The sequence below is a fragment of the Bubalus bubalis genome, chromosome 14 (genome assembly GCF_019923935.1).
Source record: "Bubalus bubalis isolate 160015118507 breed Murrah chromosome 14, NDDB_SH_1, whole genome shotgun sequence".
NCBI classification, from domain to species: Eukaryota; Metazoa; Chordata; class Mammalia; order Artiodactyla; family Bovidae; genus Bubalus; species Bubalus bubalis.
The window spans coordinates 18,415,667-18,431,420 of record NC_059170.1 but is presented as its reverse complement, the minus strand read 5'-3'; the positions used below and the strand labels follow the sequence as shown (position 1 = coordinate 18,431,420).

General features: G+C 50.0%; 1 protein-coding gene across 2 annotated transcripts in view; it reads left to right on the top strand.

The window, feature by feature from the left end:
* The window catches only part of EPB41L1 (erythrocyte membrane protein band 4.1 like 1), a 137,606-nt gene that overhangs the window by 10,623 nt on the left and 111,229 nt on the right, over window positions 1-15,754 (top strand). Inside the window, exon 2 of one of the 2 annotated variants that reach the window (XM_006072456.4) lies at window positions 9,015-9,065. The exons of the other annotated variant lie outside the window; for it this stretch is intronic. The gene's annotated coding sequence lies outside the window, so the exon portion shown is untranslated. The remainder of the gene's footprint in view (window positions 1-9,014; window positions 9,066-15,754) is intronic. 2 annotated transcript variants of the gene reach the window in all.

Sequence of the window (15,754 nt, the reverse complement as noted above, 5' to 3'; positions counted from 1 at the left end):
TTTCCCTGGGGAGATCAAGGAGATGAGCATCAGGCCAAAGATGGGAGAGTGGGCCGTGTGCTCGGAGAGTTGTGAGAAGGAAGCAGGAAAGGGTGAAGTGGAAGCAGAAGTGACTCTAGAATCTCCACTTCTCTGGTGACCCAGTGGTTAAGAATCTGCCTTGCAATGCATGGGATGCAGGTTAAATCCCTGGTCGGGGAACTAAAATCCCACATGCCACAGAGCAACTAAGCCTCCACATGCCGCAGCTAGAGAGTCTGTGCACCGCAGTGATGCAAGAAGGATTCCATGTGCTGAAGCTAGGACCTGACACAGCCAAGTAAATAAACAATTTTTTTTTGTTTTTTAAAATAAAAATTGTTTTTTAAAAAAGGGCCTTAGGGTCAATGCCCCAGATGAAAGGTGAGCTTCAAACTTTGTCTTACCAAGAAGAAACTGGGGGAGTGATCACTCATGATGCTGCTACTGAGAACGACAGAGAGAAGACTGGAAAGATGGGGCAGGAAAAGAAAGTTGGGACTTTGTGGAGGAGGTAGTAGGGCCCAGTGAGCATGGAGGCCCTTTGTCCCACTGCCCAGGCTTGAGCTGAGAATAGTCAGGGGTGAACTGGTGCTCCGGGGCTTTGCCGTCATGTCTCAGAGCCTATCTCGTAACATCAAGGCTGCCTGTTTACCTGGCCAGGATCTGAATGCTGGTTTGTCTGAAGTTAAAACTCAGACTGATCCCAGAAATGTCAGAAACTCTGAATATCAGGGGAAGCAATCTCTTAGTCCACCCTTCTCACTTCCTCGTTACACAGACCAGAAGCAGCGGTCCAGAAGGGGGAGCCCCTACCCAAGAATGCCCAGGGAACTGGCCACAGTGAGTTCCACACCAGCCTGGGGTGGGCTACAGTCCTTTGTAGGCCTGGGTTAGGGGATGGGAGGAAGAGGGTGAGGAGGGGGCCCAAGGAGGGGTGTATAAATGACAAGCGAACGCCAGATGAGAGCAGTCCGTTGCTAGGGTGTGAGTATGATCCCAGGTGGGTGGGATGTGAGTGGGCTGGAACCGTCATCATCCTGGGCTTTCCTTCTTCCCGGAAAGAAAAAAAGGCCACATAGGTGGGATCCAGGGGAATATTGGGATGTGGGGGAGTTCAGGGGGTGGCCTGAGAAGAAGAAGCTGTTGCCAGGCAGCGAGAGACATGACTGTGTTACAGCGGTATGGAGCACACCAGCAGCTTGGGCCTGGCTCCATATAGCCCTGTACATGACACCGTAGTGTTATCTGTCACCCCTTGTTTATGGGCAAGAATGTGCTACAAAGGTCACAGCTCAGAAGGGCAGCACCAGGGCTGGGGGACTTCAGAGCCATTTCCTGGCATGTTCTGGGTGATTGCCCTCCCGGTCCTCAGCCCAGCTTGGTCTTAGCAAGGACCCAGGACAAGTCAACTTTTGCCTTCCTCCATTTGGGGCTTCCTGGGTGGCTCAATTGATAAAGAACCTGTCTGCCAAAGCAGTAGATGCAAGAGATGAGAGTTCCATCCTGGGTGGGGAAGATCCCCTGGAAGAGGAAAGGGCAACCTATTCCAGTATTCTTGCCTGGAAAATCCCATGGACAGAGTAGCCTGGCAGGCTACAGTCCATAGGGTCGCAGAGAGTCAGACATGACTGAGTGTGTGTGTGTGTGCACAGGCGCGTGTGTGCACGTGCACACACACACACACACACACACTTCTCCTCTATCACCCCACCCACCTATTTGTTAATTAAAAATATTTATTAGGGACTTCCCTGGTGGTCCAGTGGTTAAGAATCTACCTTACCAGGCAAGGGACGTGGGTTCAGTCCCTGGTCAGGGAACAAAGATCCCGCATGCCAGGGGGGTGGTGGGGGTGGGTAACTAAGCTGGCCTACCACAACTAGAGAGCCCACCTGCCACAAAGAAAGATCCCATGTGCCGCAACTAAGACTCAACACACCCAAATAAATAAAAAAATGTTTTTTAATTTATTGAGCACCTACTATGTGCCAGGCACTGCCCCTGACCTTATGGAACTTACGCCACCCCCCTCTAGTTGCCCCAAACTGGTAGGATGGGAAGGAGGAGGTGGGTGGCTTTACTAACCACCTCTTTCTCCCTTTCACTCCAACCCCTTCCTCTCTATCCCCTTCTAAGTCCCCCTACCACAGATGGGACTTTCTGCTGGAACTGCCTCCTGCTGAAGTGGAAACCAGAGTTAATTGTTAAACCTAATAACTGGTGAGAGTTTCGCCCGGTTAGGCTGAAGGGCGGGGGCTGAATGCTAGCCGTGCTCCCCAGGAGACAGGTGGAACCACCCAGGTTCTTCTGGCCTATCCCTGCCACCCTTTCCCTCCTCTGGAATCTGCCTCCTGGGCCTGCTCCTCCCTCCTCCTGGGCGTGGGGGTGGACTGCCTCTTGGACCCTTTCCCTGGACTCCAGCTGAGGTGACCCTGGGAGGTGAGTACAGTCTCTGGCCCTAGTCCAGGGGCCTCTGGGTGAGTGTTCTTGGGCAAGATGTCAGGGAGGGCATGGCAGCTAGCCTCGGGGGACCCAACCCAGAGGACAAGCAGCCAGTGGACCTTGCTGGCTTTGCCTCCTGCCGGGTAAGAGTGGGAGGGCGGGTGGGAACGGTACCCTAGTGGCCTAAGCCCCACATACAGGACCACCGCCTAGTGCAGACCACGCTACTCCCTCTCCTTTAATCCTTAACCCCTGTTAGGGGACACTCTCTGGGCTTCCTTAGTGGCTCAGGGGTAAAGAACTTGCCTGCCAATGCAGGAGACTCAGGTTCGATCCCTGAGTTGGGAAGATCCCCTGGAGAAGGAAATGGCAACCCACTCCAGTGTTGTTGCCTGGAAAATCCCATGAACAGAGGAGCCTGCTGGTCTGCAGTCCATGGGGCTATAAGGAGTTCAGACATGACTGAGCAACTGAGTGCATATTCTGCCACTAGACTTGCGGAGTGGGGGGATTTAGTGGTAAAGGCTTGTTTATTCCTCTAGAAGCCTGTGCCTGAGACCAGGTCCCTGCCAGGCTTTAGGAACGGAGCTTAGTGTTCCAAGTCAGACAGTCTGTGGGTCAAAGCTGAGTGACTTTGGGCTGGTCACCCATCTCTCTGAGTCCCCATGCCACCCTCGGAGCATGGGCACACTGATCCCTTTGTCACCCGCACTGTGAGTATAAAGGCACCTGAGATAGATACTAACATCAGGCTCTGTAGGGGGTTCAGTTCAGTTCAGTTCAGTCGCCCAGTCATGTCCAACTGTTTGCGATCCCATGAATCGCAGCATGCCAGGCCTCCCTGTCCATCACCAGCTCCCGGAGTTCACCCAGACTCACGTCCATCGAGTCAGTGATGTCATCCAGCCATCTCATCCTCTGTTGTCCCCTTCTCCTCCTGCCCCTAATCCCTCCCAGCATCAGAGTCTTTTCCAATGAGTCAACTCTTCGCATGAGGTGGTCAAAGTACTGGAGTTTTAGCTTTAGCATCATTCCTTCCAAAGAAATCCCAGGGCTGATCTCCTTCAGAATGGACTGGTTGGATCTCCTTGCAGTCCAAGGGACTCTCAAGAGTCTTCTCCAACACCACAGTTCAAAAGCATCAATTCTTCAGCGCTCAGCCTTCTTCACAGTCCAACTCTCACATCCGTACATGACCACGGGAAAAACCATAGCCTTGACTAGACAAACCTTTGTTGGCAAAGTAATGTCTCTGCTTTTGAATATGCTATCTAGGTTGGTCATAACTGTCCTTCCAAGGAGTAAGCGTCTTTTAATTTCATGGCTGCAGTCACCATCTGCAGTGATTTTGGAGCCCCCAAAAATAAAGTCTGACAGTGTTTCCACTGTTTCCCCATCTATTTGCCATGAAGTGATGATCTTCGTTTTCTGAATGTTGAGCTTTAAGCCAACTTTTTCACTCTCCACTTTCACTTTCATCAAGAGGCTTTTTAGTTCCTCTTCACTTTCTGCCATAAGGGTGGTGTCATCTGCATATCTGAGGTTATTGATATTTCTCCCGGCAATCTTGATTCCAGCTTGTGCTTCTTCCAGCCCAGCGTTTCTCATGATGTACTCTGCATATAAGTTAAATAAGCAGGGTGACAATATACAGCCTTGACATACTCCTTTTCCTATTTGGAACCAGTCTGTTGTTCCATGTCCATTTCTAACTGTTGCTTCCTGACCTGCATACAGATTTCTCAAGAGGCAGGTCAAGTGGTCTGGTATTCCCATCTCTTTCAGAATTTTCCACAGTTTATTGTGATCCACATAGTCAAAGGCTTTGGCATAGTCAATAAAGCAGAAATAGATGTTTTTCTGGAACTCTCTTGCTTTTTCCATGATCCAGCGGATGTTGGCAATTTGATCTCTGGTTCCTCTGCCTTTTCTAAAACCAGCTTGAACATCAGGAAGTTCACGGTTCACATATTGCTGAAGCCTGGCTTGGAGAATTTTGAGCATTACTTTACTAGCGTGTGAGATGAGGTTGGAATGAGTAAATCTGGCTCTGTTGACATTCGACTTTACTTTAGGAGGTTCAGCTCTGGCTTAGGGGCAGGGAGGCCACCAGCCCCACCCTCTAGGACTTGACTGTTAGAACTTTTTTGTCCCATACAGTAGCCACATGTGGCTATGGAGCACTTGAAATGTGGCTAGTGCCACTGAGAAACAGAAGTTGTAATCGTATTTAATTTAAAAATATGTATTTATTTGACTGTGCCGGGTCTTAGCTGTGGCGTGTAGGTATCTTTAGTTGAGGCTTCCAAACTTAGATGCACCATGGAGGATCTAGTATCCTAACCAGAGATGGAACCTGGGCCCCCCTGCATTGGGAGCGTGGAGTCTTAGCCACTGGACCATCAAGGAATTCCCAATCTTATTTAATTTTAAATAACTTAAAATTTAAACAGAATACTCGAGTTATTGGAAAACATCTGTGTCTGTTTGTGAACTTAGGTTTGTGAAAACACTGTTTCAATTGTAAAGGTTAAGAGACTCTAAATACCTGATGAAAATTTAGCGTCAGGTATACACTGGATTTAGAAGATTTAGTATGAAAAAAAAAGATTGTAAAATATTTCGATAATACTTAAGGTTTTTTTTTGGGTGGTGGGGGGAGCTGCATTGCATGACTTGTGGGATCTTAGTTCTTTAACTAGGAATTGAACCAGGGTCCCAAGCAATGGAAACTCAGAGTTCTAACCACTGGACTGCCAGGGGATTCCCTCAAAAATACTTTTGATATTGTTAAATAAATATACCATTAAAATTAATTTCACCCATTCCTTTGTACTCTTTTAAATGTGGCTACTGGAAAATTTTACATTACATATTTGGCTTGCATTATATTTTGATTGGATAAAAACTGTTCTAGCTTGAGAGTTGAGTTGGACATGTTGGGATAATAGTACAAAACTGCAAAGATTAGTTACTTGGGGAGGTTTGGGGTGAGAGTAAAGGCCAGATATCCCCTTACTCACTGCCCCCCTATATCTGGGTCCACACCCCATGGTGGAATGTTACCCTGAATAACTCCACAGCCTCAAGGATAAAATCAGGGCTTCTAGTGTCAAATGAAGAGCCTGTGTCTGGGTGGCCATGCTCCTCACTTGCTCTGAGTGTGACCTTGGGCAGGTCACTCCACTTGGTTGAACCTTAGTCTATCATCTGTGAGCTAGACTAAGGGTGAGATTTACCTCGTTGATGGAGGGGATGACCTGAGATAGAATCCAGGTGCAGCTTTGTGCCAGCACAGTGCCTGGCACATATGCACAGTAGAGTCTTAGCTGGGACGGGGGCTCCTTCTACTGCTAGTCCTCAGGGCTGTTGCTACCGCTGTTGCATCCATGAGCTTGGATTCAGTTTTTCCTTTGGTCCAGATGGGACAGGGGCCAGAGGGAAAGGAGAAGTTAAAAAAGCTTGAGGGTGGGACTTGGGGTGGGCACTGCAGGGATGCTTTGTTCAGTACCTCTGGGGATTGCTAGGCTTTGGGGAAACTCCTTGGTTCTTTGGGTTCCGTAGGTGATCAGGCTAAAGATATGAGCCCATTTTACAGATGAGAAAGGTGAGGGAAAGTGATCAGGCTATATAGCCAGAGGCTGAATGCAAGGTTTCCCATACCTGTTGTGGAAATATGGGAGCCATTGTTAAGAGGCCCCCTTTGGGGGTTTGTGAGAGCAGAGCCTGAGCTAGAGTCTGGCATTCATGAGGAATGGTTATGACTAGTCTTCCATAGCTGGAAGGGATCTTGACACCATTCAGTATAGTGTCTCCTTCTTGAGCTAAAGAAACAGACCTGAGTGTGTGTATGTGTGTGTGTGTGTGTGTGACCTCTCCAGGATCAGTCAACAAGTTGGTGGCCAAGCTGGAACTGTGTCTGTTTGTTTAGATCCGGCCCTCGGCTCAGCCCTGGCGGAATGGATGGCCCTGCTTGTCAGCCCCTCCTCTCCTGCCCGGTCCCCGGTGAGGGCTGCTGAGAAAGAGGCTTTTGTTTCATCAGCTCCTTCTGGTTTCCTCTCAAGGTAGCTTCATCACCACCCTCACTCCATCTGCCTGGTTTGCATTTGTCCCTGTTCCAGGTTTAAAGGGCCCTGAAATCTGCAGCTTCTACTTTCTTCTACCATCATGTCTACTTTCTGGATAACCATAGGGGAGATCATGGGGTTTTCATCAAGAAGGCCTAGGTTCAAATCCCTCTTCTACCATGAGTTCCCTCTATGGCTTTGGTCAAGTCATTGTAATGTTTAGTCATAACATCTTCATCTAAAAAGTAAGTGTTAGTCACTCAGTCGTGTCCAACTCTCTGCGATCCCATGGACTGTAGCCCCCCAGGCTCCTCTGTCCATGAAATTCTCCAGGCAAGAATACTGGAGTGGGTAGCCATTTCCTTCTCTAGGGGATCTTCCCCACCCAGGGATTGAACCTGGGTCTCCCACATTGCAGGCAGATTCTTTACCGTCTGAGCCACAGGGAGGAACCCAAATGGTGAATGAGTGTACAACCTGGCGGGTAAGAACCTGAACTCTGGGTCTCACTCCAGCATGGATCCTCTAATGCTCTTCAGTGAGTCTTTTCACCTTCTGGGGGCCCAGGGTCCACATCTGGAAATGGCGGATGCTGTCTCCTGGGTTGTTGTGATAAGGAACTTTGCTGAGTTCTTCACAGGCAGTGTCTCATTGAATCCTCCCTTTAGCCCTGGAAGTGGACGCTTTTACTCCTGTTTTCCAAATGAGGAAACTGAGGCTCAGAGAAGTGACTTTCCCCCAGCCACTTTGCTGGAGAGTGGTAAAGCCAGAATTCAAACCAGGTCTGCATGGCTGCAGAAGGTAAAAGTGTTAGTCGCTCAGTCATGTCCAACTCTTTGTGACCCCATGGACTGTAGCCCACCAGGCTCCTCTGTCCATGGGATTCTCCAGGCAAGAATACTGGAATGGGTTGCCATACCCTTCTCCAGGGGATCTTCCTAACCCAGGGATCAACCCAGCTGCAGAGTCCCAGCTTAAACCACTGCACTGCACTGCCTCCCAGGTCCCTTGGTAGCTGATCCCCCAGGTTGAAACTGGATTTCAGGAAACAGTAGATGGGGAAACAGGTTGTAAGCTACTGGGTGACAGATGTTATAGCTGCAAGGCCCTTGACCTGAGGCCTCTTGGGTGGGGGAGCAGGAACAAGGCGCCTGCTCCTGCTGTTTCAGCCTCAGCCCAGGTGATCTTCCCATTTGCTTGATTCTTATTTTCTATGTGAAGCAGAAACACCTCATCCAACCTGGAGGTTACTGTTCTGAGTATGTGAATCCAGGGGACCCGAGGGTTCTCCTCCAGTGATTCTGCCCACCATGTACTAGGCCAGGCCTGCAGTTGGGGCTGAAAGATGATTAAAAATGGGCTTCAATAACCTGTGGGTGGGGACTTCCCTGGTAGTCCAGTGGTTAAGAATCCACCTTACAATGCAGGGGATGTGGGTTTGATCCCTGCTCTAAGCCCGTGCATCACAACAAAAGATCCCACGTGATGCGATGAAGATTCTACATGCCACAACTAAGACCCAATGCAGCCAAATAAGTAAATATTAAAAAAAAAAACCCAAAACTGAATGAATTAGTTCAGAACAGAATATTAATGCTATGAAGACCTTAGGGACCCCTGAGTCCAACCATGTTTATTTTACAGATGGGGAAACTGAGGTAAGGATAGGCCAGGTTGAAAGAACAGTGGCTATGTTTTGTCCTGGGTGGAGACCAGGGGACTGCTGTGAAAGGGGCACCTGAGGAGTAGGCAGACCTTTCTCTTCTTTATCCCCCAGATCTGGTCCACCAATGATTTCTGGGAATGCATGTGTGCATGTGTGCTCAGTCACTTCAGTCTTATCCGGCTCTTTGCGACCCTATGGACTGTAGCCCGCCAGGCTCCTCTGTCCATGGGATTCTCCAGGCAAGAATACTGGAGTGGGTTGCCATTTCCTTCTCCAGGGGATCTTCCCAACCCGGGGATTGAGCCCGAGTCTCTTAGGTCTCCTGCATTGGCAGGCCGGTTCTTTACCACTGGCACTACCTGGGAAGGTCATTTCTGGGGATACCACTGCTCAAAGAGCTCTGGAATCCAGCCACCAGGTTCCAGGTCTGCTGTTCCCACCCCAGCCTGGGTCCTTATCATGTGCCCCCAGACAACCACAGCAGCCTCCAACTCACACGCCTAAAGCTACTCTGGCCTGTTTTCAGTCCATTCTCAACCCTGCAGGTCAATGGTTTCCCGTTGCTTTTAGACTCTCGAGACCGAATTCTTTACCTTACCCTTTGAGGCCCTTCCTGGCCTGGCCCCTGCAGGCCGCTCCAGTTTCATATTTGTTACTTTCCCTTTGGCTCCGCAGAGTCACACGGGCCTTTCTGTGTAACAGGTTCAGCAACTTCCTGAAGGTTCCTCAGAGAGTCAAATGCCAGCCTCTCAGTTTCCAACTCCATGCTGGGTCCACAAACTCAGTTCGGAGGCGCTAACGCTGTCTGCTCCTTCCAGGTGTCTGACTGCCGTCCTTCCGCCCGGGGAGCTGGTGTGGTCGGAGCCGGGGTGAGTGTTCCAGAGGCCCAGCCTCCTCTGCTCAGGTTGGACAAATTGACCTTTCAGCCCTCAGGCTATTTTAATGTATTTTACTGCTGGGGAGGTGGGAGAGTTTGTCTAGGCTACAGATTCCTGGTGGGCTTGAAAAACGGGGGCAGTGTTGAGAGTTCTCTCTGGTTTGGGCTTATTTTGAGGAAGGGACTGAAATGGATACTCGTTAAGTGCCTCTGTGTTAGGCAGCGTGCTTTGCCCAAATCGCTTATCCATCCACCATGCCTGGGGGTGAGTAACCTTGAACCTAGAAGCCAGATCCGCTGACCTGAGGCCCTGGTTTTCTTTTGCTAACCGCTTGGAGTTTGTAGACTAGATTCAGAAGGGAGTGTTTTCATTCTGGTTCTGCCACTGATTCCTCCATGACCTTGGGCAGCTACCTCCCTCTCTGTTGGCCTCGGGGTCATATCTACATTGTCAGGGTAGGGCAGAGGTGGAGTCAGGGTGAAAGAGTTGCTTTGAAATCTTCCAGCAGTGAAATCTCCTTTTCAAGTGAACCCCAAAGAATCTCACTGTACAAAACAGTACAGGAGTGGAAGCTGTGGTCAAAGTTGGGGTGAGCCTGGGGAACTCTAACTGGCTAATTCCTCAGCTTCTGGAAGCCCTCCAACAATGCTGTGGAACTGTCCTGAGCTCTGTGCAAGATACTTCACAAACCACTGGCCTGGGGTGTGTCAAAGCGGCTTTCCACCTCCTGGTGACCCTGGCACGTTGAGGGCGTGGAGAGGGAACTGAGCCAAGAAGTTATACTGGTCGGGGAGATCGCGAAGTAATAGGCAGATGTCCTTGTGGGGTTATTAGTAAGGCACAACTGTCAGGGTTCTAGAATCCTCTGTTTTCTTTTTGTGTTTTCTGGCCTCGCACATGCAGCATGCAGGATGATAGTTCCCCAGCTGGGGATCTAACCCACGCCTCCTGCAGTGGAAGCGCAGAGTTCTAACCGCTGGACCACCAGGGACATCCCACTCTGGTTTTCATTTTTGATTAGACATAAAGCACCTCTCTCTGTACCCTAGGGGAACTCCTGTGTGTGTGTGTGTGTGTGTGTGTGTAGGCAGCAGCGGCTGTGGGTGTTGAGGTGGGGCTGGGCAGACCAGGGCAGATAGAATAAATGCCAAGCAGAGCTGGGAGCATGTTGCTCCCAGGGGTGGCAGGGATTCAGGTGGCTTTAACTCCAGTTGAAAGGAACGATTTGGCTCTTTCCGGCCAGCGCGCGGGCCCCATGGAGGTCTCGGGCAGGAAGCACTGGGAACAAGGAATCCTCTGTCTGCAGTCACAGCACAGCTCGGACAGAGGAGGTGGATTATGAGTTCCTGGGAGGCGGCCTTCTGGGCTTTGCCTGACATTTGGGCAAATGGGTGGGGAGAAGGGGAACTGAGTGTATGTGTGTATGGTGGAGAAGGTCGAGTTTGGGTCATAACATTTATTCCACAAGTTCCTTGAGCTTCTGGAAGCCCTCTAAGGAGCCAGGTTCAGAGGCAGGCGATCCTGGAGGGGTCAGAGCTGAGAAAGGTGAGACTCTAGAACCAGATGGGGCTAGTGGTAAAGAACATGCCTACCAGTGCAGGAGACGCCAGAGTCTCGGGTTTGATCCCTGGGTGAGGAAGATCCTCTGAAGGAGGAAATGGCAACCCACTCCAGTATTCTTGTCTGAAGAATCCCATGGACAGAGGAGCCTGGTGGGCTACATTCCATAGGGTCGCAGAGTTGGACATGAATGAAGTGCCTTAGCACGCATGCGCTAGAAGATACTAGCCGCCATCAGTTTACCAGAGGACACAGGAAGTGTGAGAGATGATAGACTTTCGCGGGCAGCCTGGTGCAGTGGAATTCATTCTGCCTGCGAGTCCGGAGCCCTGCATTCAAGTCTTTGCTCTGACACTGACTTGCTCTGTGACCTTGGTCTCATCACTTTCCCATTCTGGGCCTCGGTTTTCTTTTTTGGAGAATGGAGATAGACACATCAGCCTTGGTTACCTCTTAATGCTCTTTTGAGCATCCATTAGAATCAGGTATTTCACATCTTTGGAGGCAGCAGAATCCCGATACATAAGCATTTGAAACAGAACCACTGTGGTTGAATTTGCAGCAGTTACCTAGAATCTTGCTGCCCTCCTACTGCCCTTTGTTCCATGGCTGTTTTGGTTTTGCTTTTGGCTGTGCTGGGTCTTCGCTGTAGCGTGCCAGCTTTCTCCACTTGTGGTGCTCAGGCTTAGTTACCCTGCAGCCTGTGGGATCTTAGTTCCCTGACCAGGGATTGAACCCACGTCCTCTTCATTGGAAGGCAGACTCTTAACCACTGGACCACTAGGAAAGTCTCCCCATGGGTGTTCTTGGAGGTGCCTCTGCAGGCTCCTAGGGCTCTGGGAGGCAGTGTCTGAAGACCACGGGATCAGGATGATTCTTGAGAACATGCTTTGCAGACTGTCCTTTGTAGCACAGATAACAGAGATTGTGCTGGAACACACAGGAGCAGCCTTAATACTGCTGCGGCCCTGCCTTGCCCACGGCCAGCTCAGACTGTATCTTGGTTAGGGCCTATATAATTGGACCTGGCTTTTTCAGAAACAAGTGACAAAAGCTGTATTCAAAGTGACTTAAACCAGAAAAGGACTTGAATGGATCCCGGGCAGTTCATGGAATTGTAGGATGAGAAACCAGGTAGATGTTCCATCTGTCTCCATCACAGCTTGTCTCTCCTTTCTTGTCCTTCTGAGGAAATGGCTGACCACTGCCCTAGCTCAGCAACCCAAACAGAAAGTTGTTGTTCCGTCACTAAGTCGTGTCTGACTCTTTGGGACCCCATGGACTGCAGCACACCAGGACTCCCTGTCCTGCACTATCTGCTGGAGTTTGCTCAAACTCGTGTCTGTTTGATGCCATCCTACCATCTCATCCTCTGTTGCCCCTTCTCCTCCTGCCCTGAATGTTTCCCAGCTTCAGTGAAAGTGAAAGCTGCTCAGTTGTGTCTGACTCTTTGTGACCCCATGGACTATACAGTGCTTGGAATTCTCTAGGCCAGAATACTGGAGTGGGTAGCCTTTCCCTTCTTCAGGGGATCTTCCCAACCCAGGGGTTGAACCCAGGTCTCCTGGCGGATTCTTTACCAGCTGAGCTACAAGGGAAGCCCTCCCAGCCTCAGGGTCTTTTCCAATGAGAAGGTTCTTCACATCAGGTGGCCAAAGTATTGAAGCTTCAGCTTCAGCATTAGTCCTTCCAATGAATATTCAGGGTTGATTTCCTTTAGGATTGACTGGTTGGATCTCCTTGCAGTCCAAAGGTCTCTCAAGAGTCTTCTCCAGGACCACAATTTGAAAGCATCAGTTCTTTAGTGCTCAGCCTTCTTTATGGTCCAACTCTCACATCTGTACATGATTACCAGGAAAACTATAACTTTGACTATGTGGACCTTTGTCATCCTTTGTCATCAAAGTGATGTCTCTGCTTTTTAATACACTGTCTAGGTTTGTCATAGCTTTTCTTCCAAAGAGCAAGCGTCGTTTAATTTCAAGGCTGCAGTCACCATCTGCAGTGATTTTGGAGCCCAAGGAAAAAAAATCTGTCACTGTTTCCAGTTTTTCCCCATCTATTTGCCATGGAGTTGTGGGACCAGATGCCATGATCTTAGTTTTTTGAATGATGGTAGTTTTTCTACTAGGATCTATATATCAACCCAAGGTAAGGATTCTGATTGGTTCAGTCATTGTTGCTAGGGGATTAGGGCCGTTCCCTATGGTGACCAGGCCTGGGTTAAGTGCCTTCTTGTGTAGCAAACGGAGGAGCAGAGCTCTCCTTAGAAGAAGGAGGAGTGGAAGGCTACTGGGCAGACAGAGCCATGAGAACATACAAGCATGTTTGTGGAATCTTGGGTTATAGGAAAATGAGCAGCTTATAGGCCTGCAAGGAACCATAACCCCTCCTCTTCAGTGACAGGAAAACAAATATCAACAATGAAAACAATAGGTAATGTTTATTGAGTTACTCTCCTTATGAAGAGCATGTTCTATTCCCTTTCTTTTCTTTTTAGTATTTATTTATTTGCTGCACTGAGTCTTAGTTAAATTGAAATCTTCAATTTTCACTGTGGCATGAGGGGTCTTTAGTGGTGGCATGTGAACTTTTAGTTGCAATGTGTGGGATCTAGTTCCCTGACCAAGGATTAAATCTGGGCCCCCTGCATTGGGAGTGGGGAGTCTTAGCCACTGGACTGCCAGGGAAGTCCCTCTATTGCTTTTCAGGTGTAATTTCATTTAATCCTCCAGATGCTCCTTTGGGTAGGTACAATTACTCTCCCCATTTTATAGGTGGGAAAACCAAGGCACAGCTAGTGAAGGTCATATACTGAGTAAGAGGAGGAGCTTGGGTTCAAGTTCAAGGAGTCTGGCTTCAGAGCCCACCCTCTGATCACTATGTCCACTGCCTCTGATCAGAAGTTCAAGTGGATTCTATGTCTACTTGCGTGCTGCCCCGTGACACAGCTTGTGACCTGCAGAGGCAGCCAAGCCCAGGTTACTCTCTACTGTGCCATTGGGAAAGGCTTCCTCAGGGTGCATGCAGATCCACCTGTACAGAAATCCATTTGGTATACGGTTCTGTGGGCTTCCCTGGTGGCTCAGTCGGTAAAGAATCTGTCCGCAGTTCAGGAGACCCAGATTCAATCCCTGGGTTGGGAAGATCTCCTGGAGGAGGAAATGGCAACCCACCCCAGTATTCTTGCCTGGAAAATTCCATGGACAGAGGATCCTGGCAGGCTACAGTTCATGGGGTCACAAAGAGTCAGACACGGCTGAGTGACTAAGCACACACACGATTTTGTGGTAGGCCTTTCAGGAGATACAAAGAAAAATCATTCATGTACCTACCTGAAAGGTCACCGTAGCAAATAAGTCACGTTCCTGAGCTCTCACACTGTGCCAGGCTCTGTCCTGAGCCCTGAATGGTCATTGTCTCATTTAATTGCAACAACAACTCTATGGAATAGGTGTGATTATTCTCACCATTTTCCAGAGGAAACTGGGGCTCAGAGAGGAGAAGTGACTGTCCCTTGATCAGGTGGCTAACAAGTGGCAAAGGTGGCATTTGAGTTCATGTCTGTGAGCTCCATGCCCCACAGAGGGGAAATCAACGTGTGCAGGTGTGGCTGAGACACAGCCAAGAGTGCAGATCACTGTCGGAGAGGGATGGGAAACTGACACCCAGGGGAAAGGGGCAGCCTGGGGCCCTGGGGCCCAGCAGCCAGAATGTGCTTCCTGGAGGAGAAGGCATGGGCTCTAGGCTTTGGAAGGGGCTGGACTGGGGCAGTGGATTCAGGGAGGGCTCTCCAGGAGAGGGAGCTGCTTGGGAAAAGGTGTTGGAAGGGAGAAGCTGGAGTGGTTCAGTCTGGCCAGAACTAAAGAGCTGGGGTGGGGCAGGGAAGCTAGCCATCTTTCAGGCTTCACAGAAGCCCTGCACCCCCCCCCCCCACCCCATTCCGTGTTATTCTCTTCAGAGATATGAAGAGGTTTGATCATCTCCAGTTGCACCTGGGTGCCCAGGTCTCTTACCTTTTCTCCCAGGCGCCATGTAGAGGGTAGAAAAGACCATGTGGGCACCAACAGGTGTCAGCCCTTCATTCCTGGGGGCAAATGATGGGAAGAGTGCTCCCCTGCAGTCCTTTGCTCAGAGGAGAGGCTTCCCTCCAGGCAGAATGAGCTTAAGGAACCAGGACTGTTTCTGGAAAGAGCCTTGTGAGCAGCAGGACTCTCCATCCCCTCCCCAGGCTGAAGCATGGACCTCCATCCCATGGAGAGGCCCCTTTCCTTCCCCCTGCCCCTTCCACACACCGCGGATCTCATCCACCTTGTCAGCAGATGGACTACGCCCTCAGAGCCTGGGCTCTGTCCTGAAAGTGCCTTCAGATTTTTTCTTCAAATAACTCAGGTGGAAAATGAGAGGAAGATGATGTTGGTACCGGGAGTCTCACAGGTTTCAAAGGATGGGAGAATGACAGGCGCGCTTATTGAACTGGACTCACGGTGTGTCAGGGGCGTTATCACCCCCATTTACAGAGGAAGACAATGACACAGCTAGACTTGTCACATGAAAGGTGACATCACTGGTTTTTGCGGGAGGGATGGAGGTGGCGGAGACTCAACAGGACGACACCCCTCCCCTGCCCGACCACCAACAGCCTCCTCCCTGCGACTCCTATTATCTCGATGGCTCAGAAATGCTGATTCTGGCTCCCCTGTCTGCCCCTCAGCCTCTTCCCGATGTGAATACAGACTGTTTTCCCTGGCTTGCTGTTTGCCTGAGAGCTAGAGGGGCTGTCTCGGGGAGGGGGCCAGGCTTCACAAATGTCATCCAGACAGGACACAGATGTTCAGCATTCCTTCTGTGGCCCCTCTTGTCTCTGGGATCCCTGGATTTCTCCAACCCTTCTTAGAGGGGTTCCAGCATTTCGCTAGGGGCAACAGGTGGAGAAGGGAGGGGGAATTCTTTCATGGGGCGGGACTAGGACTTTTCTATTCATCATCTCATCAGATTTTCCCCATAATCCTGAAAGGGAAGGCACAGAGGCTATATTTATCCCCATTCTGTGGATGGGTTCATTGAGGCTCAGAGAAGGTGAGTGACTTCTCCAAGGTCACACAGCTAGTGAGTGGCAG